Source organism: Panthera tigris, chromosome A3 (genome assembly GCF_018350195.1).
Source record: "Panthera tigris isolate Pti1 chromosome A3, P.tigris_Pti1_mat1.1, whole genome shotgun sequence".
NCBI classification, from domain to species: Eukaryota; Metazoa; Chordata; class Mammalia; order Carnivora; family Felidae; genus Panthera; species Panthera tigris.
Window position 1 is genome coordinate 65,491,047 of NC_056662.1, and position 25,827 is coordinate 65,516,873.

The window sequence follows — 25,827 nt, forward strand, 5'->3', positions numbered from 1 at the left end:
CGGAGAGAAGTAGTTGGTGGATTTGGAGCCGTGAGAAGCACAGCCATCCCAAACAGTGCCGGAACAGCATGGATCACCAGTGAGAGTCTTGGTTCAGCACCCAGGCAGGGGCAGGATCCTTGGCTAGGGGCCCTCACCCATAACTTTTAAAATTTAGATGACATTAATAAGGAGATTTTTTAAGGCTGCCATAATCTATTCATCTCTGCTATATTTTACTCAAAAATTCGTTATTCCATTAAAGCAGAGTTTTATAAAGGTCAAGAGTGTTCTAAACTATATATGGTAACGATCAAAGTAAACTGATTATGTCAGGTGTGATTATCCTGTCTTCTGAAATAACCCCCCCCCCCAACCACCACCACCTTGTGCATGTTTCTCCCAGCCCCACAATGTCTGGCCCTCATCACCACCACCAACAGATATTTAGTCTGTTGCTATTATATGTATAGGGAGATCTCTTGTTTCTTTGAATGTTTGCTTTGAATGTTTGTTCACAGCCTAAAAGGAAGGGCAGGGTGAATTACGATTTTGTATGTCTTGAGTCCCATAGTATTTAGCAAGACTTTGTGTAGTAGGTACTCAATAAAAATTCATTATCTGAAAACACAGATCTTTTCTTTTTTAAATTTGGGAAAAAGAAACAATGTAATGTCCATAAGCATACATATAATATGGGTGTATACGTATGCATCTACCTTGTATATCTGACATGAGAATGAGTAGGGTGTGTGTGTGTGTGTGTGTGTGTGTGTGTGTGTGTGTATTCTTTTTAAGTGATGGGTGACTTTGCATTTCAGATCTGAAATGGACATGTGATGGGGTTGAGGGGAAGATTGGGGCTGAGGTCACATGCACATGGTTGAAAAGAGCTTCGGTAGGGAAGGCGTATGTATGTTGGAGGTGGGGAAAAGTAACTGTCCAGGGCTGTCTGGCCAAACCAGGAAGCAGTTACAGGGAGCATTTATGTTTATTACCTTGAAGGGCCTTCCTGGGTTTTGCCTTCTGGATTGTTTTAAAAGGAAAGACTTTGTGGTACTTGACCATCTCCACCTTGGAATCTTTATAGAGAAAAAAGAAAACCCAATTTTCTCTGCACATTCCTAATGCCTGTGTTTCTATATGAGTATGCTTGTAGTCATGCTATCTTTTTTTTAAAAATAAGACCACCTGTGTAGCCCCCTGGCAAAAGGAGGAAGAATATTTCATCCAACAATCTGCCTGGAGATAAGAACGCTTTCCAAGATATTGAATGGGTCTTCAATGAAACTGTATGGGATTAGAAGTCAGTTTCATGCAGATACACAATGATGACTCAGTTAGCTATTGAAAGCCATTGTCCATGGTTGGGCAGGTTAAACGAAGTAGATCAACAAGAACAGATCATTTAATGGTTAAAAACTTGAACCTAGGCCCCTAGAGAAAAACAAAAGAGGTTCCTTCATGATGTCTCCTGTCCTGGCTAATTAGTATACATGCTTTGAGCAGGCCATTTTAGTTTGGGAATAGCATATAGATGTTGGGAGCATAAGAAAAGGAATGACATCATCTCTGTCCATTTTGGCTTGATGATGCCCCATGGTGGGCAAGACTGGGGCTGGTTAGAATAAAAACTGGTCATCTTTGGGCAATTCCTAGATGCCAAGGTTTTTCCTTTCCACAGTAAGTTTTAAAGCCATGTATTAAAAACAGCTATGTAATTGGGAAGCTGATTGCACCTAATAAAAGGCTTAACAGAAGAGGCAGAGTCCTCTCTTTGGAGCCTGTTTCGTTAAATGTCAAGGGTAAGGAAATTCAAAACCAGTGAATGTTCCTGCTCTGCACTGAAAATGGATTTGGCTGGAGTCAGTCTCATGGCCTGCACGAACCATACTTTTGTTCTGCTTAATGTGGGTACAGACTTTAGCCGTAGTTAGTGCTGGATTGGGAAGTTCCTCATTGACAGAGATTGCTTAATATTCAGTTATGTTCTAGAGTTCGAACAACAAAAGAAAAGAAAACAGATCCAGTTTATCTTTTGGGTGGATATGAACTTCCCAGATGGAGCAGAGAAACCCCCTAAGGACAGGCTCCTGGGAAGAGCCCACCTCCCTGCCTAAGCACAGAGAAGAAGGTTTCCCAGCGCCTGATGGACCACTGCACTCCACTGGGCAGTGACTCTGGATATGCAAAGGTCAGAGTTTTCCAAAAGGTGTTAAAAGTCATTATTGTGTTACAGTAGAATAATAATGTCTTTGGAAGTATTTTAGATAGTTATTCTTTGGAGGGAAAGCTATTTTGCCCCATCCACTGGAGGTGGGAGAGGAGAATGTAAAACAGCGTGTGAACTCTACTGATGTGTTTACTTAAGGGCTGAGAGACAGGGAGAGACACCAGGGGTGTGCGTCTTTCATGGTAAAATCCCTGATAGTCTCAGTGTAAGAATGCCCAGGAAGCCAGTGGGGGACGGATGAGGTGACTCACTCTGGTGGTGACCTCCTGGTAGTTCAACTGAGAGTCCAGGTGAATCAGGTCAGTAGAGGTTACTTGTATGGTAGCTGGTCAGCCTCCACGTTGCTCAGCAGGAGAATTCCAGTGTTTTCAGGCACATGTTAGAGGACCCTGAGTTCCATAACCACTTTTCTCTCTTCCTGCCATTTGTTACAGAAAAACTCCACTGGGATGAGCACCCTCACTTCCAGTAGGTTTTATTTACATTTATCCATAGCTGCAGTATAGACAAGAAATTTGGTGAAAAACTTGAAATTCCATTACCATGTTGGTTTTCAAAATTTGTGTTAGGGCTTTTTGCTTTTAAAACAAGGACGCAAAATATAGAAGAAACAGAAAGCTATATATACAAGGTTAATGAAAACCCCTCATTCCTACAGCATTTAAATCCTGAACAGAGAAAATAGCAAGCTGTAGTAATCACTTCCTGCAAAGAAAACTGTAATTATGGGGCCAGTTAGTCTTCCTAAGGGGCAGCCTTGGAGTAGCAGGGACACCATTTTGAATATTTGAGAAAAGAGTGGGGTTCTCTGTGAAACGGACATGATTGCATGCTGCTGGGATTGGACATGATCGCATGCTTCTGGGATTGCATGCCCCCGGCCTCAGTTGTCCATGGGGATAGCCCGGTTCCCTCTCCTGTGTGGAGCTGGGAAACACCCAAATCCAGTAGTCACTGCTGACTGTCTTGCCAGCAGGGGACCAACTTATGTTCCTGGGAGAAGCTGGGGGATGGTGGGTCTGCTTTCACATTAGTTTCCAGTCCCAGCTGCCTACTTAATATTAAGGGACATAAGATGTCTTGGAGTAGTAAGTAGCTTAAGGATGTGGGCCAGGATGGAGTCTTCTGTACAGAGTGAAAGAGTAAGGGAAGGAAAACCATGAATAAGCTGCAGAAAGGAGTGGCCAGATCACCTGCCTGGAGGATGAACCTCCCTTGTGACTCCATGGTTGTGCAAGAGTTGTGCAATGTTTGGTCAGGGTGGAGAGGCCTTGGCAAAGGCATTTGCACTTTTAACAGATGCCTGTACCCTGTAGGTAAACAGGGGAAACGTGGGGAAAACATGTTGGTAAACATGGGGAAAACAGGTGTAAAGAGTTCGTCACAGGGGCACCTGGGTGGCTTTGTCGGTTAAGCATCCTACTTCATCTCAGGTCATGATCTCAGGTTTGCGGGTTCGAGCCCCGCATCCGGATCCGGCTCTGTGCTGGCAGCTCAGAGCCTGGAGACTGCTTCAAATTCTGTGTTTCCTTCTCTCTACTCCTCCCTCTCCCTCTCTCTCTCTCTCTCTCTCAAAAATAAATAAACATTAAAAAAACTTTTTTAGAGTTCTGCACAGCATTCTAGGAGGAAGAAATTTATTGCCTTATCTAGTCTAGCATATTTTATTTGTATTTTCTGGGATTTTTACCCATAAACATCCACTTTAGGGAAGGCACTGAATGGAGACCCTGGAAGATTAAAGTAGAAGAAAACACCTTTGTTCCTGCCCATGAGAGCTGCAATCTAGTGGGGGCTGGGTAGGGGGAGACAGGCATGCAGGTGGTCATAGTCAAGGCAGGAGATGGTAAATGCCATGATGGGGAATTGGCGAGAGATGATTCTAGGGGTTCTGGAGAGGAGAAATGGGATAGAGTGGTGGTAACCATGTATGCCCTGGAGCCACATAGCCTGTGCTCAAGTCCCGGATCTGCTGTTTATTAGTGGAAGCATCTTGGATAAGTTGCTTAAGCACTCCCTACTCCTGTTTCTTCATCTGCAAAATGGGGGTCATTCTAGTAGAGTCTATGTCAGAGGGTGTGTCCTAATGGCTCGTAACGTTGGTCTTAGCTCCAAGACGTGAAAACGGGTTGTGCTGCCTGAGTCAGTGAATGATGACCTCCAGCCTCAGTTTCCTCATGTGTCCATCAGAGGGACCTGATCTGACTAGATACATGCTAACATCGTGTGTACTCTAAAATGCTGTTGTTCTGTGATTGAGTGTACATTCAGTGCCAGTGGTGTGCTGGTCCCAGTACTGTGCTGAGCGCGGTGGGAGAGAGAAAAAGTAGAATATATGGCCCCAGCCCTCAAGGAGCTATAATCTAAGAGGAGAGAGGACATTAATATTCAGGAGAAAATTAGAGAGTGAGAGAATATTAGAAATTTAAATCTTGGTGGTATGGGTGGTAAGACAATAGGAATAGAGAATATCAAGGGGACCAGAGCAGTCAGGAGATTTGTAGCAGCCATAAATCCAACACAAAGACTGTAGACGGCACCTCAGACCAGTTGATCAAATCCCAGGATTCTTCAGCTTGGAACACTGTATTCATATTTAAAGTAGAACTGTAGCAAGACCAGGGTTACACATCAGGATGGAGAGGGACAAAGTCTAGAAAACTCACTGGTTTTCCAGATCTTCTTAGACAATCATTCTGGTAGAACATAGCAGCTGGCACAAAGTAGGCATAAAACAATCATGTGTTGCACGACTTGTGGGAAAAAAGCCCAGCGCTGTGCCCTCCCGAGGCTTCCAACGGCCCCGGGCATCCTGGTGGTGTTCTCAGCCCCTCCTCTAGAGGGCAGCGCTCAGAGGCAGCCCTGCAGAGCCCTCCAGCCCCAGCTTTGTCAGAGCTCGGTTTTACCTCATGCCTACTGAACCATCCTTATCAGAGATGAGTCCACCTGCTCCCTGAGGCTTCCCCACCTCTGCCCAGCAGTGTTGGAACTTAGGTTTTGAGGAAACTTGGCAATAGCCTCCAATTTCTCCTGCAGCCTGACTATCTCATAGTTCCTCAAGGTAGATATGCAGACTGGGCCTTGAGTGCCCCTGACCTACAAAGGCGACAAGAGACTTAACAATACTTGGCAAAGACCGCCGTGTGACAAAAGAGTGGTGCAGACAAAAGAGAGGTCACCCCAGCCAGGGAATGTGGGGGAATGTCTTTGGAGGGGTGAGCTGGGGGCTTGAGGAACAAGTAGAGGCCAAGTCAGCAGATAAGATGGGTAGAGGCATCAAGTATTTGTATCCTCCCTACTCGCACTCCCATACTTCCTCCTCACTAACCAAACATGGGAGGTGGCAGGGCCAGTTAGATCTGGCGCTTTATCCTGGGGGATGGATATGAAGTGGATATGACACATGAGTTTCAAGAATGAACTCCCTGGCCTCCCTCGGTCACTGAGAACTTCTGCTCCCCAACCCCCCCGCCCCAAGCCGTCAGTGATGGCCTGGCTCAATAGGCCAGTTGTGACACCCTGGCTTCAGATGCACAGACCACAAACCCTCGCACACAGCTTTCTGCTGAATTCCTTTCACGGTAAAGAACCCAGAAATCTTGGTAATCCCTGTCAGTTCACTTTATTTATATAGCACCCTCTGTGAAGGCACAAGCTTGTATTACATTTGCCATCAGAGCACCCGTTGACACAAGCACCCACAAAGAAAGGGAGGACAGATGCGGTCACACAGGTTGAGAAGAGTGAAAGGTACAGTGAGCTGGCCTTACGACCCTTCAGAGAAAATCAGAGATAAAAAATGTTCAGAACTTGAGCCTACCCTCCAGGCCAGTATTCTAAGCACCTTTCTTCTCTCCCAAATTTTACCCTTGGCTCATCCCCCACCCCCTCCCTTCCTTTCATAAAAAAAGTTATTTTTTCCCAAATAAGCAAGATGGAATCAAACTTTGCAACCCCAAATATGTGAAATAAACATTATTCCTAATAAGCCTCTGGGAAAGTGCTCACCTTTGAACTTGGCCAAGGATTATGGAGGAAAGAAAACGTCTTAAGAACTTGATAGAGTGTTAGAGCTTCCTGGATTTTTTAAGTCAAGTTACATATTACATTTCCTTAATAAGGGCAGTTCCAGAAATCCTTCCTGGGTGATTAGACCCTGTCCTAAAGTGGAGACCTCTGGCTGGGGATGCTGGTTTGGGCATCATCATCTGGGTACTAGGCAACATCAGGACAGGAGGTACCGTTTCTAGAATGCTCCTTCTTTCCTGGGACTCAGCCTCTACTCTGGATCCTTACAAGGCAGGAGAGGAGCATGGAGGTTATTCTGCAGAACAGGAAGATACTCAAGGGAAGCTGGCAGCTAAAAGCAATAGGAGTCAGGAGCCCTCCCTCCATATAGCAAGTTTTTTTTCCCTGGAGACTTGCTTGTTCATTGGCCTGTGCTCATCCCTATTTCTATCTCTAAGAAAATTTTAAGAATAGTAAGATTTTTCATTAAAAAAAAAAAAAAAACTTTCCCTAAAGCTAAAAGCACCACTGGCTATCTGGATAGCCTCTGCCTGCTTCTTAATGGGATAGTATACATTTTAATTTCCCCAGCCATCCCTTCACAGCCAGGAAGTTCACTTATAGGCATCAAGATGAATCATTCACAGTGACTTAAATCCAACTAAGAATGTGTAACTGCTGACCATATTTTGATCGAGGTCCCGGAACATATGTGCTTCCCTGCTTGTTGTAACATGTAGAAAAAACAGGAATATTTTCATCGTTTCCCTTTTCTTAAAACTTTTCCTCCAGTGTTTCACCTTAATGCTTTTGATCACGCAAGAGTCAAACAAGCTCAGTGCTCACCACTCCTTTGATGTGAGCTGTACTGAACACTCCCAGTCCACAGAAATCTGGGGTGAAATCCTAATTTATGGAATCCAGAAGTGCAGATGACCATTTCTTTTTTTTTAAATTTTTTTAATATTATTTATTTTTGAGAGAGAGTGTGTGTGCATGTGAGTTGGGGAGGGGCAGAGAGAGAGGGAGACACAATCCAAAGCAGGCTCCAGGCTCTGAGCTGTCAGTGCAGAGTCGGATGCTGGGCTTGAACCCACAAACCACGAGATCATGACCTGAGCCGAAGTCGGATGCTTAACTGACTGAGCCACCCAGGCGCCCCAACAGATGACCGTTTCTGTGCAGTTACTGCCTCACGGCAGAGGGTACCTCTCTCTTCCCTCAATTCCTTGCACACAAAACTAGGCACACGAAGATGTTTAGTGTGCCACCCTGAATTGAAACTGTCCCCCACACAGACTGTCTCCTATCCAACACCTGTGTAGCATGGCTTATCTTTTAAAATAAGCCATCCTGCAAAGAGCAGGTTCCCTGGTGGCCTTGAGGTTTGTCGGAGGTTCTCTAGAACTGGCAACTCAGCGGTGACCTCAGAAGTCTTGGCTCTGGCAAGGCAAAGTCTTTGCACTAAAACAGGCTCAGCGCCCATGGAGATAATCACCTCTTGTAATATCCACACAATCATCTCATTGTCAAAACACGAGGAATGCAAAAATAGAAGAAATGCCACAACAGGGTTGCCCCATGTTCCAGCGGACCCAGGATTCTGCCTCTGGCCGAGGGCACCTTGGGACACCTTGGGAGGGACGGTCCCAAACATTGTTCTGGAAGCCAGCCCCGATTGGTAAGGCCTGTGCTCCTAAAAACCTGAGCCAAGCACCTCCTTATTAGACCTCCCCAGGCCTATTGTGCTGCATCTTCTCGAGACCCCTTTACCACTTCTTTGTCCTGGCCAACTCCTGTTTGTCCGCACAGTCTCACTGAGAGAGCCCTCCGTGAGGCTCCCCTTCTCCCTGCCTTGGGTCACGGCACCTTCTGTGCTCCCAAGAGCACTCACTGCTGACTTCTGCAGCAGCACCTTCAGCACCGCCCAGCCCACGGTGTGCCACAGACATGGATCGAGGCTACATGTACATGTGTTACTCCGCACAAAAGCTCAAGGAGGCCAGCACTTTTAGAGTAACTGTTTTGTAGGACACTGAGGTTTAGAAAAACCTGAGGGACTCTTGCTGGGTCACAGAGAGGGTGTCTGAGCCCCAAAGCCCAGGCGGTCCACCTGGCCATGGTTTGTCTGTCTCCCTCATTAGACTGTCAGCTGATTGAGGGCAGAGCCCTGTCTTTCCTTCTGTATCCCCAGTGCCTGGCACAGGGCGGACACTCAGTAAATGTTCAGTTAATGAAAGCTAAAAGCTCGCCAAACATAAATGCCAGATGGGACTTAAATTCCAGAGAGCCACACTTCTATCAAAAATGCTAAACTGCAGGGCGCCTAGGTGGCTCAGTCGGTTAAGCATCCGACTTCAGCTCAGGTCGCCATCTCGTGGTCCGTGAGTTTGAGCCCCGCGTCGGGCTCTGGGCTGATGGCTCAGAGCCTGGAGCCTGCTTCCGGTTCTGTGTCTCCCTCTCTCTCTGCCCCTCCCCCGTTCATGCTCTGTCTCTCTCTGTCTCAAAAATAAATAAACATTAAAAAAAAAATTTAAAAAAAATGCTAAACTGCAAAGGAGTACTTGCCCTTTTAGCCAAGTAAATAGTGGCTTTGTAGACACCTCTGGCTGCTTTAGAACTTTCTTCCAGGTGCTACAGAGTTGTGGGGTGTGGCCCACCGCAGCGGGTATAGGACAAATGGGTTTGTCCCAGTCTGTAAGTCAATCAGAAGTCACTCAAAGCTGCATCTGGCATTTTAAAAAATAATTAGGAGAAACAAGTAAGCAGTAGGACAGAAAAGAACATTTCTTAGTTGATTCCGGAGGAATGGGCCTTTTCCTTCCACACGCTGGCGGCCTGGTTGGGACTATTCCAGGCATAGCTGAGAGCCACTCTAAAGAGCCACTGGGGGTTACACAACCACCCTCCGATCAGGTCTCCCCATACTAGGGCTAATCTTCTAAATCATTTAATCGAACACTGTTCGGCCTCTGAGGCCTCAGGGACTCTGGGGCTGTTTCTTCCCTGGGCTTAAAGTCTTTCTCTGCTGCTGACTCATATGTTAATTATCACTTTCCACAAAGTAGAATTAACAGTGCTGCTGCACTCGCCTGCCCAGATGTCATACAATCATTTTTATCTGCCGAGTTGGGACTGAGCGTGCAGGATGGCTGAGGCAAAACCAATGGGCCCTTCTTGAGCATTCGGGGTAATGGGCATCAGAAACATAGAAACCATCCTTGGCTCTGTAGCCATGATGGAAGAGGCTTCTGGGGTGCTCCGCTCCACCCAGGAAACAGAGGGTTAACTGCCCAGTCTTTTGCCCAAAATTGTGGCCAAAGAGTTTCAGTTTGCTGTCACCTGTCAGCATTAATGGACGGAACTGGTGTTTCACAGAAAAAAATAGCAACTTGTTTTCTCTTTGACTGCTGGGCTGGATAATGAAGTAAAAATGACATTATCTCTAATAAAAGTGATCTGCAGAAATCACTGATAAAATATCAGTAGCAGAGATTTGCCATTAGCAGGTTAGCCAGATAAGGGGAGCAGCTGGGTTCTATTAACCCCCTCCTGGTCTGGTGTGTGTGTTGAGGGGGTGGGATTGAGGTTTGGGGACTAGATTTTTAAACACTGACATTTGGGCTAATGGAGGATGTTTATTCCAAAGTGTGGGTCCTTCTTGAACCCTTCTTGCTGACCTCCAGGGTATTCATTGGGTTTTAAATTTGTTTGGTTTTTGTCTCTTAGGATTTTTGTCTTTAGAAGCTTTTTTGGGGCGGGGGGATGGCTTGGCCCATTTTCTCAAGTTACATCACTAAAGGGGTGGAACCCTGGCCAACCCCTGGCATCTTCTTTGTTTAAAATCTGATTCCAAGAAGGGCATCCATACATGTGACGTGAAAGCTTTGGGTGATGGGTGGTGTTGGGCAGCAAATTGTTCTGTTGTGCCAAGGAACTGGGATCTGAGACAGAAACCTCCCCGGTCTCATCTGGTGCAGGGGGGGGGGGGGGGGCACCTCTGTCCAGGCTTGCACATTGTCAGTGAAAGCTGAGTGGCATTTGGCTCACTGAACACCCCCTGTGATGAGGACAGCAGGCACAGCCAGCACCTTCAGTATGAAGACAGGGTATGGAGACCTGTTTCCTGGGACAGTGAGGAGCCATCGGATGTTAGGTAACCTAGTGAGGAAGACAGTCACCATCGTTCCTCTTTATTAACCCCCTTTCTACTCAGAAAGCACCAAAGCATTAGAAATCTGCAGTCCTGATCCTATAGCTGGGGGGTGGGGGGGTGGGGGGGGTGGTCTTGGCTGCTTTGGCCTTCACTCCAACTTGCCATCTGAAAGAGATGAAACTCTTATTTTGAGGGTAAGGTATAGTGCCAGGCTGTGTGTACATAAGAACTTGGACATTTGCCTCTGCCATCAGAGAAGGCCCATAAGATAAGGAATAATAAGGTGATGCTACCTTACAGGTAAGTATTGATCAGCTCTCCATGTGTTCAGGACAGGGGTGGGGGATCAGGGTGGGCTGGGTAGAGTGATCAGAAAAATCTCCATGGAAGAGGTGGTTCTGAAAGTACAGGGTTTGGAATATAGGAGAGTAAAGATCACATTTCAGGTGGAAAAAAATAACTGGGTGACAGTTAGGGGTGCTCAGTGATGGGGGGGCAGTATGGAACGTGGTCTGGCTGGAGCAGGTAGGGTGCTGCTGGCTTCCAGGAATAAAGACGAGAAGGCAAGGTCGTGGCTAGGTGACCTCAAGGGACGTCTAGAGCTTGGGCTTCATCAGGAGGGCAGTAGGGAGCCACTCTCATTTTTAAACAGGGCAGTGACATGCTGAAATGGTCTGGGGGCAAGGGGAGTGGACTGGAGAGCTGTTCCTTCCCCTGAGGTCTGATTGGAATTGTATTCTTCTCAATCAGGAAGCAAGGGGAAACAGCCAGAAGATGAGGGCTGATGTCTTTGAAAATAAACAAAGCACCACTGGAGCCAGAAGAGCCGCGCACCCTCAGTGAAGTTTGTTTTTCGTCCCATGGGTAGCAGTTATGAGTTACTGTTTAGCAAGCATGCCTTGCTGAGGTCTCTGTGGGCTGAGCCAAGGCTCCAGTCCGTGGTGGCCCACAATTTGCTGCCATATTTAGAGCTCCTAATAAAGGGACTCATTTCCCCTGGCATTACTTCCAAGAGGGGTTCTCATACTTGCTGTCCAGCGTGGCAAAAGCACATCCAGCAGAAGAGGGATCCAGGTTGGGTTCTGCCCTGCCCACCACCTGGCACCTCAGACACTACCAGTCAGTGGGGTAGGCAGGTATCTGATCATCAGACTTTATTTCCCTGTCATTTTGTTGTTGAAAGCCCTCCTCTGTGCTTGGCACCTTGTGGATACTCAGTGGTGTTTGTGGAATGAATGCATCTCCCCACTCTGACTTCTCCAGCCTGGTACCTGCTCCAGCCTGTCTCCTGACTCCCAGCCACCCCGCCCCCAAATTTCTTCAGCAGTATCTTTGTCCTTGTCATCCCTCCTGCCCACCGATTGCCTCCCTGTACCCCCTGCTCCAGCAGCCCTCTTCCAGAAGCCAGCTTTCCCTGTATTGTTCAGCCTTGCAGACTTTTTCCTGGTGCCTGGCATCACAGTGGCTGATTGCCAGGCCAGCCCTTCAGGACTTGACCCTGCACTTCTCTGCAAACTCCCTGAGGCCAGGAGTGGTCATTCTAGGCTTCATTCTACTGCTCCCATTCTGAGCACATGAAGAGGGGTTCATAAATACTTGCTGAGTGAGTGGAGAGGAAAGGCTGTTGCCGGGGAGAAAACCCCATTTCCCAAATTGCTCAATATTATCATCTGAGAGCATGATAGTAACTTGGGGGAAGACTTTGGCATTTCCCGTGGCGTTTGATGACTTCTCTACAAAGGAATGGAATGTAGCTTCTATAATGTGCATGAACATCTCCCTTCTCATTGTAGTATGGCAGGCAGAATTGGAAGAAAGCAAGGACTAGCATTTGGCCATGAATCAGATCCCACAGCTCTGGACATGCAACTGTGTAACAGTCTGAAAATAGGATTGAAGCCCAGGACAGAAAGGGTCCCCGAGGTTTTCTTTGGGTTCCTTTCTCTCTCCTTTTCTTTTTCCTTAATCTTTGATTGCATTCTTCTTCTTTTTTTTTTTTTTTTTGTATTAAAAAAATTTTTTTTAATGTTTATCTTAGAGAGAGAGCGCGCGCGTGAGCGAGTGTGAGTGGGGGAGGGGCAGAAAGAGAAGGAGACACAGAATCTGAAGCAGGCGCCAGGCTCTGAGCTGTCAGCACAGAGCCCGACACAGGGCTCAAATCCACGAACCGTGAGATCATGACCTGAGCCGAAGTCGGACGTTTAACTGACTGAGCCACCCAGGTTCCTTCCCCATGTTCTTCTTTTTTTAAATAGGGAGGAGAGAAGGCGTTATGGGATGGGGGGAGAAAGTAAGAGATTCTGTCTGTGCGCCACCCCCCCCCCCGCCTTCTATTTCTGTTTTGAAATACTTTAAATACCAGGCACCAGAATTTCTGGCGTCAAATTGGGATTAGTAAGGCAGATCCTGGGATATTTCACTATTAGCATATGATCAAGCGTCAGTCCCGATTCAAAGACTAAACAAATGTTATTTTCTTTGAAATTAAAGTGTCTGAAATAGGAGAGAACAGACCTTTAAAATCATATTCTTTTCAAGAAGAGCGTTCTTTCTGACAACTGTCTACTCCAGTTATAGCTTTTTAAATTTTTTCACCCAGAATGCCTGACGACACTGCCAGGGGAATTTTTGCCCCCTCCTTCCTGCCTATGCCCAGCGCTGGCCCCAGAGGCGGCCCAGTTCTGTTTTCTCATGACACGGTGATTATTTTTGGCACTGCACATATTTTCTCTAATGTTATTACTCACCCCCTCCCCTCGGTTGCCTTTTTGAGGAGCAGTGGTTTGGGCAACTCCATGTACATCGGGGGTTAATTTGGTTCAGCGTGGTGAAGAGGGGGAGCGGGAGAGAGAAGGAGTTCTACTTTTGCACCCACTCTGCAGCACCCAGCCCTGCTTCCCTGCTCATGAAAGAGCTTGCTTTCACTAGGCTCTGTGCTCACCATTCATCCTTTGTGCCGAAGAGCTGAGGGGATATCTAGAGGTGAGGCTGGGGGCTGCGCCTTGGGGCTGGCATCTTAATGGCTTGACTTGGCTGACGTTAGAACAGCCCCATTCAGAGTGAGTTCACTCCCTGTGCAGTTGGCTCGCTCAGCCTCCGTCCATAGATGTTCTCTTGTTCAAGCTGCATGAGGAAATGGAGGTTTCCAAGTGGGAAGCAGCCTTCCCGGTGCTTTAACTCTTCACTGAAGGGAAGAGGAGCTGCGGAGCACTACGCAAAATCTAAGCTGGCCCAGCTGCAGCTCCTGGGAGAGGCAAGGCCCCGGGGCTGGGGCTGGAGGCCAAGGCTGCTGTGATCACTTTTGCTTTCAGCCCTGAGAGGGAAAGGAGAAGAGTAAAGGGCATGCTTGAATTGTCCTTAGAGTCAATTAGCAAATATTTACCCAGTGTGTCTGCCCTGGGCCAAGGTCCCGTGAAGGATGCACAGAAGTAAATGTTGTGTCTGCGCCCCTTCTCCGTGCAAAAGCACCAAGGTACTTACAGTCCAGCTCTAGCAGCAGGGCTCTGGCTTAGAAAAGCCAGCAAGACAGGGAGGCCTCTCATGAGAGCTAGTGAGTAATGTAGGCAGGAAGCGCCTTGGAGAAGGGAGTGAGGGTGGCCGGGAAGCGTCTGCGGGAGGTTGGGCTTGGACTGGCCCCTAGGGAAGGAGTTTTAAGAAATAAAAGGGGATGAGATGATGGAGGGAGGGGGTACTCAAAGGAGAGCGGGGACATCCAAGTGGAGCCCAGTGAAATATCCTGTAAGAAAATATAAAAAGAGAGGGAGCTTCTTCCTGGCAGAAGAGAGATCTGACTTGTTAGACTTTAGGTGGCTTTGGATAAGGATGACATCAAGGGTAACATTGACCCTGTCAACATCGACATCTCCGTTGTGTCCCTGGGTGTGGTCAATGGAATCAGCATCGTCTGGAAGGTTGCTAGAAATGCAGACTCACAGGCCCCAGCCCAGACCTACTGAGTCAGAAACTGTAACAAGATCCTGGGGTGACTTGTGTGCGCAATCAAGTTTGAGAAGTGCTGGTGCGTGGGACCCCACAGGCAGCTGTCAGCAGTACTAGTTCAGGCCCCAGGTTTCATTCAAGGAGTTGGAAACGTGTGCGCCGCCCCCCCCCCACACACACACGCACACACACACACACGTCTTTGAATCTCTCTGTCTGTGGCTCTTCCTGGATGGAAACCTTTTATTCTGATTGAGAACTGGAGTAGAATTCTTACAAAAGACCTAGAACGGTGAGAGACTGAGGAATTCACAGAACAGAAATCATTCAAGTGCTTTTTATCCAGTGTCTCCAATTTGTACCACTTTGTACTATTTATGCTTTAGAGGACACCAAAAGAACAGGTGATGGGTCCTTTCCCTGGGGAATATGTGGTCTAGAGGGAGAGACAAAGACTACAGAAGTGATATAAGAAGAGAATAAATACCAGGGCTGGATCATGCAGTGCGGTGCGGAATCTCTGATGCGGGATGTGCAGAAGTCTGCAGAGGTGAGGCCTTCCCGGCGAACATGGGCTGCGGGAGGTCCCGAGAGATGGGTGTCACTTAGGCAGGCCAGGTGGATGAAGGGCATGTGTATCAGGTGGGATGTGGGACAGGGAAGGCCAGGAGCTGGTCTGTAGAGGCTGGGGTCACTGACGGTAAGCTGTTCCCGACTCCCTCCAGAGAAAGTGCATGCTTCATGCGTGGGAATCCGTTCACATCTCATCTCAGGCACTTTTTCCTTTGTCTTTCTGCTGTGTCATTTCTTCAGTTTTCTTAGCTGCACACAGCGGTATAGGATCAGGATGGCTGCACATGCAGAATGGCTTGAGCCAAACCACCAGATCATGCGGTTGGAAGCCCGTGGGACCCAGGGGAAGAAGGGCTGCTGGCAGATAGAAGCTTTAGAGAAAGACCCTTGAGTGCGGACAGATAGTCTCAAGCCTAGGGAAGTCGCCCCGAGGAAAATAGTGTGGGGACCAGACGTATTGTGATGATCACTTTGCAGTGTGTGCAGATAGTGAATCATTCTGTTGTGTACTTGAAACAAATGTAACTTAGGTCAATTAGACATCAATAAAAGTTTTTTAATAGGAAAAAATTAGAATGAAACACTTTACCTGTGGTGTCTGCAAAGTCTGCTAGCAAAGTAAGGACTTTTTTTTTTTTTTTAACACAGACATCTCCAAGCAGAGAAAATATATCCCACTGGGCCTGGCTTAAAAGGGGCTGACCTAGGGCAAGAGGGTGGCCAGGGTGTCTCTTTTGGGGACATCCCTTCCCAGATCGAGAATTCATCTAATAAAGTATCCTTAGAGGGAAGGCTTCACCCCCAATACACCCAGCTCAGCTAACCCATTTGAACCTGCAAGAGGGATCTGCTTATGAGCATTTCCCAGAAGGTGGCAATGCAATGAAGAGAAATAGGATTTATGATTAAATGACAGGTTTGAAGGGCACCTGGGTGGCTCAGTTGGTTAAGCATCCAACTTCAGCTCAGGTCATGATCTCATGGCTTGTGAGTTCAAGCCCCATGTCAGACTCTGTGCTGACAGCTCAGAGCCTGGAGCCGGCTTCGGATTCTGTGTCTCCTCCTCTCTCTGCCCCTCCCCCACTTGTGCTCTGTCTCTCAAAAATAAGTAAACTTTACAAAAAAATTTTTTTTAATGACAGGTTTGAGTGCTGGCTCCATCACTGGGTGATACCGGGCATGTCACTTAACATCCTTGCAACCTATTTCTTTCTGTGTAAAATGGGGATGATACCATACCTCCCTGATAGGATTGTTTCAGGATTAAATCAGAGGCAGTATGATGAGAGACCTTTACAACAGCAAGTATCTCATGCTGTAGCACCAGCAGCCACAGTATCTCAGCTCACTGAGGTTGATTAGTCCCTCGGCTAGAGTCTGCACAGTGTAGGGTCAGGCAGTAGCAGGCATCAGAGACCAGAGAGCACCATGGAGAGCCAGGCTGATGCCCCTCGCAGCTACTCGCTTTCCTCCCCTTCTCATGGGTACAGATGCCACGGAGCCTTCTCTGTCCACACATTGGTTGTGGTGAGATCAGAGTAGATGGAAAGACACTTATACAATGGGGAAGGAGGTCCTCCTGACCAACAAGAGTGGCTGCCTTTACAGAACTGGGATCTCCAATTCCAACTCAGTTGGCCATCTCTCTTCAGTTGTGTTAACATGGATATGGCAAGAGAGAGAAAGGAGGCCTATGAGACTGGGCAGGGAAAGTGGCCAAGAGGGTGTGCGCTTCCTACCTTCCTGCCCCTGATACCTCCCTCTGCGGCACCTGTCCCGAGACCCTGCCTTCAATAGCAGCCATCGTGGCCCTGGAAATGCTAATGTTGTCCAGTCCTCAACTTGCACAGGGGAGTCACTGCGAGGCAGCTGTGGGGAGCTGAGAGCCAGCTGATACGTGTCCTCATTTATCATAAAAAATAAATTAGAAAGCAACACCTAATGCACAGTCACCTTAGTGGTGTTTATAACACCTAGAAATTAGAAACCATAACTCAACAATAGCATAGTGCATTGTGATATACCCACACAATATATGACTGACTGTTATGAGTATCTTTAAAGAATTCTTTAAAATGTGATAAACCATTAAGAAGCCATAAATCCAATAAAATCTCAATTCGTTTTGTTTATACCTTTCTGTACTTTTAAAGTTGCCTACACTAAATGTGTATTACCCTTATCTTCACCAAAGCATTTTTTAAAAAGGAAATGATTTAAGATAAGCTAGGTTATAGAATGGCAATGAATAACGAAGGTCTGTTGCAGTTGTGTGACATGTCTAGTGCTGGTTGGCAGGGGGCTCTCTGTTCATGTGTCCTTGGAAAACCCGGAGCTCAGGGCTCCTGTTCCAGCTCCGCACATTGATACTCCCCTTCTGAACTTCAAGTTGCCTCAACTCTCAAATGGGGATAATGGTACCTGCTCTTTCTATCCTACTGGGTGAGATTTACAGACTAGCTCATAAAGCGCTTTACAAACTGTAGTGATTGGTACAAAGTGGTGTTGCTCATAATATGTCGAATAAGGAAAACCCCGCTAAGGCTTGGGCTCGGAGAAGCTAGGCACGGCAACAGTTCACCACTGGTACTCCTCTGCCTGCCTGGCTTTTCCCAGCTGGGCTGGGGACTGCACACGTCCTCAGATTATATAAGGTGCTGGGTCATCTGGAGCCCCACATGGGCTATACCTATGGGGCTGCTTGGTAATTGGGTCTGCTGCTCTTCTCCCAGGCTGCCTGGAGCCCAGAAGCCCACGAGATAAGCATCTCCAGCGGGCCCTAAGCAGAATTGACCATTAGAGGGCCATGTTGGGTGGGCCCCAGACATTACTGTCAGCTCTGAATGCAGTCCAGGCCCGCTCTCCAGGGACACAGACCATCAACGTGGGTCAGGGAGTCAGGGGCTCGGCCCCAGTGGAGGGGAGGTTGGGAGGCTGAGGTATGAGACACTCTCCAGGATTCGTCCTTCAGGGAAGAGATGAGTGAGAGCATCCACTCCTGTTTTAGCCACTCTAGCCCTCACCTCTTCTTGGTATTCCCTGTTTTAGGACTTTCGATACACAAATCTATAGTATTAGTCTTCTCTCCCAGTGAGGCTTGGTTTCTTTTCGGGCAGAGCCCATGCCTCTCACCAGAGGTGTGCATAGTGAAGCTATATTAATGTGGTTCCCCGCCCCCCCCCCCTTGTGGAGGTCTGTCTGATATGCCCAGTTCCTCCTGAGTTTGCAAGTTTAATTTCTTCTATTTTGACTGATTAACATTGATGCCTTTACTCCCCTCTGTTATAGATTCATATACTAATTTCTGCTCCCTTTGGACAAACATCCGAATACACCAGAAAATTGGCCGTGAGAATACCACCCTCTTCTGCACATTTTTGCCACTCCTTTAGAATTGTCTGTAGAGCTAAAGACTATTCTTTTGAGTAACTTCAATTGTGGCAAGGCCTTATCTCTGAGGGCACATTTCATTCTTTCAAACAACCAACATCCATCCACAGCCAAATCTGGTGATTAAAGGAGGCGGGCAAACAGGATGATATTGTTTAGGGTTTAAAATGAAATATGTTCTGTGAAGTGTTACAACTGCTTTTCTTTTGTGGCTCTGAAATTCATTCTAAAAGGCCACCCCAAATACTTAGAGCAGTGGTTAATTTCAGAAATAGACATGGGTTTCAGGCCTCTGAAGACATGTGATCGCAGGTGTAGAAGCTTGTGGTTTAGTGAGCCCTCCGGGTGATTCTGCTGGAGGCCAAAGTTGAGAATCACTGCTCTGCAAAAACCAGTACCAGTATCGCCCCATAGTTTAACCAAGGATCAGATGAGATTGTCCATGAAATGCACCTTGCCCCAGTGCGCAATAAATATCAATTTCCTTTTCCTTCCACAATAACCAAAACCAAAACCTTTTTATTTTAAGCTGACTGCTTTGCAACAGTGGTTCCCAGGCCTGGGCGCACATGAGAATCACACGGGAAGCTTTAAAATCCCTGATACCCCGACTCCACACCATTAAATCAGTCTATTAAGTCAGACTCTGGGGGAGGGGACCCAGGCATCAGTCTTTAAGGCTCCTCTAGTGACTCAAGTGAGCAGCCAAGATTGAGAAGTACTTGCTTTGGCTCTGCTCTGATTTCATCCATGCAGCTGTCGACCCCTGGGTGTGGGGTTCGTCCTGATCTCTGGGACCTGAAGCTGTTGTTCTTCGTCCCTTTCAGGCGGCCCTTGTGCAGCGGCCACACAGCCTTACGGAAGGGTCACGAGAGCCCTCCCAAAAGCTTTTGACCTTCGTCTGTTCACAACCTCCTGCAGTTTGGCACAGCTTAGAATTTTGCTGCCAACGGGGCACGTAGTGGCTCAGTTGGTTGAGTGTCCAACTCTTGATTTAGGCTCAGATGGTGATCCTGGTGTTGTGGGACTGAGCCCTGCATCACGCTCCATGCTCAGCGTGGAGCCTGCTTGGGATTCTCTCTCTCTCTCTCTCTCTCTCTCTCTCCCCCCCACCTTCCCCTCCTCTCAAAAATAAACATTTTTAAAACAAAGAATTTCACCACCAACCAATAGACTGATGCAAGCTGGCTTAATTAACTTCAGTCTCTCTCTCTCTACCTGCTGAAATCCATCCTGCTTATAGGGTAACAGGCATAGTGTTTTGGTCCCCTGGTGGCCCACAGACATTAGGCACGGAGTCCTGAAGGTCAGAAAAAGATAGCTAATTAAGCAACCAGCCTTACTGGTGCCATGTGGGGACATCTTGGGGGCCCCACACCAGGCTGTATTCAGCTGGAAGTCAGCAACCAGGATCGTTTTGACCAAGAGCTGATAATGGTTCTATTATTGACTTAAGCCAAGCTTGGACCAATGACCCAGAAGTTGAGACATTTTGGAGAGCAAAGCTCTGGACACAGAGGTCTTTCCTGGCTGAGTTGTGGCATATACCCACTGAAGCTTTACATCAGTTTTGTTTTCTTTTCTGACTAGCTTCCTGGTCCTTACATGGTTGCTTCCCTTGATCAGGATCAAATGTTTCAGAATGTGAGTTTCCACCTTGGGGAGAGTAAGTATAAACTTGTAGGTATTAACATGTCAAAAAAAAAAAAATGATAGAAACGTGTTCCTCCCCTGCAGCGTGGAGAGAAACGTATCTGCAGGCTGCATCCCACAGCCTCCAGCGGGTCCCCTCCAGCAGTCCCCCTCCACAATCCACCCCATAGTGATGGAGGCTGCATCCCACAAAGGGCCACCACACTGACTCCTGCCTTCTTCTCACGCCCAATAGGAACACGGATAGTGCCCTTAATCCTCCTTCTGAGGTTTCAGGTCTTTTTCCCAAATGAGTGGGTACTCACTTAAGGACAGAGAATCTTTATGTCACTGTGTCCTTTTCAAATTTTAACCCACCTCTTTTCCCTGCAGTGTCTGGACATCCACTTTGTGGGAAAGTATCTAACACAGCATGTCAAAGCTGTGCAATAAACAGCAGTTTCCCCACTGCCAGTGGGGAAATCTTTGATCTTGGACCCAGAAGAACTCCCTTGGAGACAATGTCTTTTATCAAGTTACTTAATCTCTCTAAATCTCTGCTTCTTCATCTATTAAGTGGGGATAATAGTTCCTATCCCTCAGGGTTGTTGGAGAATCAAATGAGATAGCACATATATGGGTGGGGGAGGGGCAGAAGCAGTTTCTGACCCTCAAGCCATGTAAGGATGGTATTATGTATCCTTCTAGGATCTGCTGAAGTCCTGCCTCCCTGAGTAGTTTTCTGTGACCCTGCTCATCCTAGCTGGTTCCTTATCTTAACCGCTTATACTGTTTACTGCCTGTGGTTCACGGAGGTGTTTCAAGCTGTTGGCTCCTAACGAGACTGCATGTGGACTGCATGCTCCATGCAAACAAGGAATGAGCACCTTACCCACTCTGCAGTTTCACGAGGTCCAGCGTGGAGTTCAGTAAATGCTTCTGGGCCTGCAGGAGGACAGAGTTAACCAGGCCCATGTTTATGTTGTGCGTTCTGGATACCAAATACTCTGCAGGACCACCCTGTGGTTGCAGGAGGGCCACCAAGAAAGACAGGAGTGGGCACTTCGTAGAAAGAACAATTTGGAGTAAGAAATAAATTTGAGTCTTTTCAGATGATTTGGAAAACTTATTTAACTATCTTATGATGAGAAAGCAGAGAATTCTAACATGCCATGTCTAGAATTGTCATTAAAAACAAACAAAAAAAAAATGCTGGTCTATATTGCAGGTAATTCTAGTACCTATCTAGGGAGAGAAAACAAAATGCCAAGTATTTTAGTACATGAAGCCTCCTTGCCCTAAGAAGGTTCAGCAACAGGGGCGCCTGGGTGGCTCAGTCGGTTAAGCGGCCGACTTCAGCTCAGGTCATGATCTCACGGTCCGTGAGTTCGAGCCCCAAGTCGGGCTCTGTGCTGACAGCTCAGAGCCTGGAGCCTGTTTCGGATTCTGTGTCTCCCTCTCTTTGACCCTCCCCCGTTCATGCTCTGTCTCTCTCTGTCTCAAAAATAAATAAACGTTAAAAAAAAATTAAAAAAAAAAAAAAAAAGGAAGGTTCAGCAACATAACGTGAACTGGTCAAGAGCAGCTTGACCCCCAGTTATGCCTCCAGCCCTGGGACAGTGTGGATTTGGTGATGAAGAGCAGCTGTTATGGCCAAACTCTGTGACTGACGCTCAGATTAGCCTGATGTCATGATGGTTTTTGTTTGTGGAGAAGCTTTCTAGCGCTTCCAACCCTTGTACACTCACCTTTGATCCTGACAAATAAATAAGACATGAGACCTCTTCCATTTTTCAGATGAGGCTATCAAGGCACCGAGAATGTATTTCTTCATCTGTATCAGATAGTCTTGTGGCCAGTATATTAAAACACCAGTTGGGGCACCTGGGTGGCTCAGTCAGTTAAGCGTCCAACTTCGGCTCAGGTCATGATCTCGCAGTTTGTGAGTTCAAGCCCCGTGTTGGGCTCTGTGCTGACAGCTCAGAGTCTGGAGCCTGCTTTGAATTCTGTGTCTCTGTCTCTCTCTGCGCACCCCCCACCCCCCGCCCATCTCTGTCTCTCAAAAATAAATAAACATTTACAAAAATTAAAAATAAAACAAATACAGACAAACAAAAACACCAGCCCTCCTAACTTCCAGCCCCTTTTTCCATTTGCTGAGAGGCTCAACCTGTGGCAAATTGAAGTAGGCTGTGGATGTGTCTATTAGGGAGGTCTTACCTTCACACTTATCATTAATTATGCTTCTTCTTCAGTGTTGCTAATTAAATGAGAGCAGCGTTACACATTTTTGTTCTTGTAAGAGTCAGCATTAAACAGATATCCCTGGGCTGTGTCAAGGTTAACTAGATAATCTAATTAAAGTTATACTAGCCCCAGAGTGCAACTGTAAAAACAAGGTAGCTAACATGTAGCTCATGACTTTTAAAAGAGGCTGCCTGAGATTCTCCATCTTTCTTTTTCTAAATGTTAAGATGTTGCGGTTTCTTTATTTCTTGCTAGAGCCACTATCTCCTGCCATTAAGCAGTGGACAGAGTATTGGCCTAGGAAGAGATGGGTTCTAGCCCTAGTTCCGCCACTGATTAGCTCGATTGTCCTAGGTAAGTAACTTAGCCTGGTCGGGCCTCAGTTTCCAGATCTGTGAAATGGGGGCAAGAGTTATGCCTGTCTTGCCCATCTCACATGCAGGTTGTAAAGACAGAATTAGACAGAGCGTCAGCGTGTCTTAGGACTTCTAAGTGTCTGCTCAACTGACTTCATGCTTTCCAAGGGCTTAAGCAGGCATTTACTTTGTGACCGTGGGCAAGTTATACATCATGTCAGAGCCTTTGTTTCCACATGTATAAACTCTGCCCACAGTACCTACCATATTGTCATTAGAATTATAATAAGGTCATATATGTAAGGTCCTTGGTGCAGTTTTGAGGCACAAAAGGGGGTGTGAATAAACATTTTCATGGTTGAGGGAACATGGTAGGACCCAAGTCGTGAATGCCATTGCCAGACAGAGCATCGACTCCAGCCTTTTTTTTTTTTTTTTTTTTTTCTTACCTCTGGCTCTTCCTCTCTGCCTTGTCTATCGCACTCTAAGAAAGGGGCAGTAGCAAAGGGAAGCTTTGTGCATGCAGATGTTGACATGAATGTCACAGCCAGTGCTGGCCATCTGTTCTGCCCAGGATTGCTTCTCTAGAAGCCTTAATACTGATCATGTGCTGATGATGCTTTTGTTGGGGAGCCACGGGTTGGTGCTAGAGAGTGGAATCCATCATCTTGAAGACACTAGCGCTCCCTTGCCTGCTCTCATGACAGACAGGTGTGATGTGTCCAGTTTTAGCGTCCTGTCCCCTCCCAATCTCCTTCCCTATGTTGAAATGTTGGCAAGCCTTGAACAACTGCTTTTGCTCCACAGTCAGAGGTCAGTACTAAAATATAAGTGGAAGGGACTCATACACACAGTCTGCTGTTAAATCTCTTATACAGGAGCAAGCTGGTCCTGAGGTTCTGAAAGGGTGCAGGTGGTAGGGTATGGAGTGAGGACTCAGAGAATGGATGCAGGGGGAGCGAAGGAAACAGGAGTTTGGTAAAGGAAACAGAATAGGGAGAGGGGACAGGACAGGAAATAACTATCTAACCCATTTCACACTTTTTCTGAAGCTTCTCCCTGCCTATCAACAGCTGTTGGACATTCTTCCCGTAGTCTGAGTATGTGATGCTTAATCCATCCAGGGAGCTGGATTCTCTGTTTTTTAAAAATGAAGCATCTTATAAAGCCAAACAGTGCCTCCGCCCCAAATCTGGAGGGGTTGGAGAGACACGTCAACATTCTGTGAATCCCCAGATACCAATCTTCTGTCCAGATAATAGTCTGCAAAACCAAACAGAAGGAGAAGCCGTGGCTGGCTCTGCAAGTCTCAGATGGGAGGACAGAGGGAGCAAGGTGGAGCTGGTCGGATGAGGCCTTGAGAACTATTAACTACATTGGGCAGTTTATTTAAAAATGAAAGAATTTTGGGGGGCCCCTGGGTGGCTCAGTCGATCGAGCATCTGACTTCGGCTAGGGCATGATCCCTCAGTTGGTGAGTTCGAGCCCCGCCTGGGGCTCGCTGCTGTCAGTGTGGAGCCCGCTTTGGATTCTTTGTATCCATCCCTCTGCCCCTGCCCTGCTGGCGCACTCTCACAAAAACAAACATTAAAAAAAAAAAAAAAAAAAAACACTTTAAAAAATATATAAATAGAAGAAGTTTTTTAAAAACTTGTTTACTAAACGAGCAGTACAGATTATTTATAGAAACGTAAGAAAATACAGATAAGTACTAAAAAATAATAATCCCTCCACTAACTTCACTGATGGATAAAAGCCTGGCACAAAGCCACTTCTGCACTTAACCTGCCCAAGGACTGCAGGTGAATTACTTCACCTCTCTGGATGTGTTTCCTCATCTATAAATTAAACACAACAGCAGTACTATTTTTAAGGACAATTGTGAGAATTCAAGAAGCTAATGTAGGAGTGCTTAAAACCGCTCCTGGAATATAGTAAGCACTATATATGTTACAACTATAAGAATAATATTTATTTTGGGGGGTGCCTGGGTGGCTCAGTCGGTTAAGCGTCCAATTTCAGCTCAGGTCATGATCACACAGTTTGGAGTTTGAGCCCCACATTAGGCTCTGGGCTGATAGCTTAGAGCCTGGAGCCTGCTTTGGATTCTGTGTCTCCCTGTCTCTCCGCCCCTCCCCTGGTTACATTCTGTCTCTCTCTTTCTCTCTCTCAAAAATAAATAAACATTAAAAGTTTTTTTTACAAAAAGAATAATAGTTATTTTTGTTATATTTCTAGATTTTTTTCCTATGTAATGTATAAGAAGTATTATGTATAATACCTCCCTTTCTATGAAAATAGGTTGAACTGTACTCTTGTGTAACATTTTTACTCTCAGGATCTTGTTTTTTCAGATTTGTTATTAATATAAGCTAACATTGATTGCTTATAGTTGTGATAAACCTGTTGTAAAGGTTTCACATACATTATCATATCCAATCCTCACAGTAACTTGGTGGGATAAGTTCTATTAGTCCCATTTTGCAGATGAGAAAAAGGACTCTGAGCGGTTTAAATAATTTAAGTGTACAGAGGTGGCACATGGAGAAATTCGAATTTCAACCCAGGCAGGCTGGCTTTTGAACTTGCCCACATTAGGACCTAACATAGGCTTTGTAAGATACAGGATTTCTTTAGGATTTCCTGAAAGAGGCAGGTTTGACTGTGTGTCATCTTTCCTTCTGTCCTGCAAAGAAGAGGAAAGTGAGTGTGAGACAGGCTGCTAACCTAATGCTGGCAGGATGAGAGAGGAGGAGTGTTTGTGCACACTCCTTTTTAACCCTTGCCAGGCATGCACTTTGGGACACCAGCCTGACAGATGTCTGGCCGACTGTTTCTTCTTGGGCTCTCATGGCATTTTCAATGTTTACTGAGGAAATCACTCTTTGATACAAAATGCGATCTAAGGTCCAGTCCTGGGCTTAATTTTTTCAAAGTGCGTTTTATCCAGAAAGAGGGCCTTGAAGTGGTTTTTCGTCTTGTTCTGCAGATCCTTTGACACAGCCCTCTGGGCCAGTGGCCACGGCTTCCTCACTCTGCCCCCACCATTCCCGGGCACTCACCTCAGTCCCCAGATAATGTGGGACCAGTCCCAGTCATTGCCAGTTGATTAATTGGCAAGTCTTTGCTCCAAGCCCCTGCATGTGAAGCCCCCAGTCTGGACACTGTAGGTGCACAAGAGGAGGGAGGCGGTTAGAGGCACACACACATACACAAACACACACACACGAAAATAGAGCTGATAATGTACAGCTGAGGCTGTGTGTGCTTGGACGACAGGTATGGACCCACATCCGTTCAGGGGAAGAGTCTGG

The 25,827-nt window shown here is 46.7% G+C and overlaps 1 protein-coding gene across 1 annotated transcript in view; it reads left to right on the forward strand.

Annotated features, from left to right (window-relative positions):
* The window catches only part of EPAS1 (endothelial PAS domain protein 1), an 84,402-nt gene that overhangs the window by 22,563 nt on the left and 36,012 nt on the right, over positions 1-25,827 (forward strand). The gene's annotated exons all lie outside the window — the stretch shown is intronic.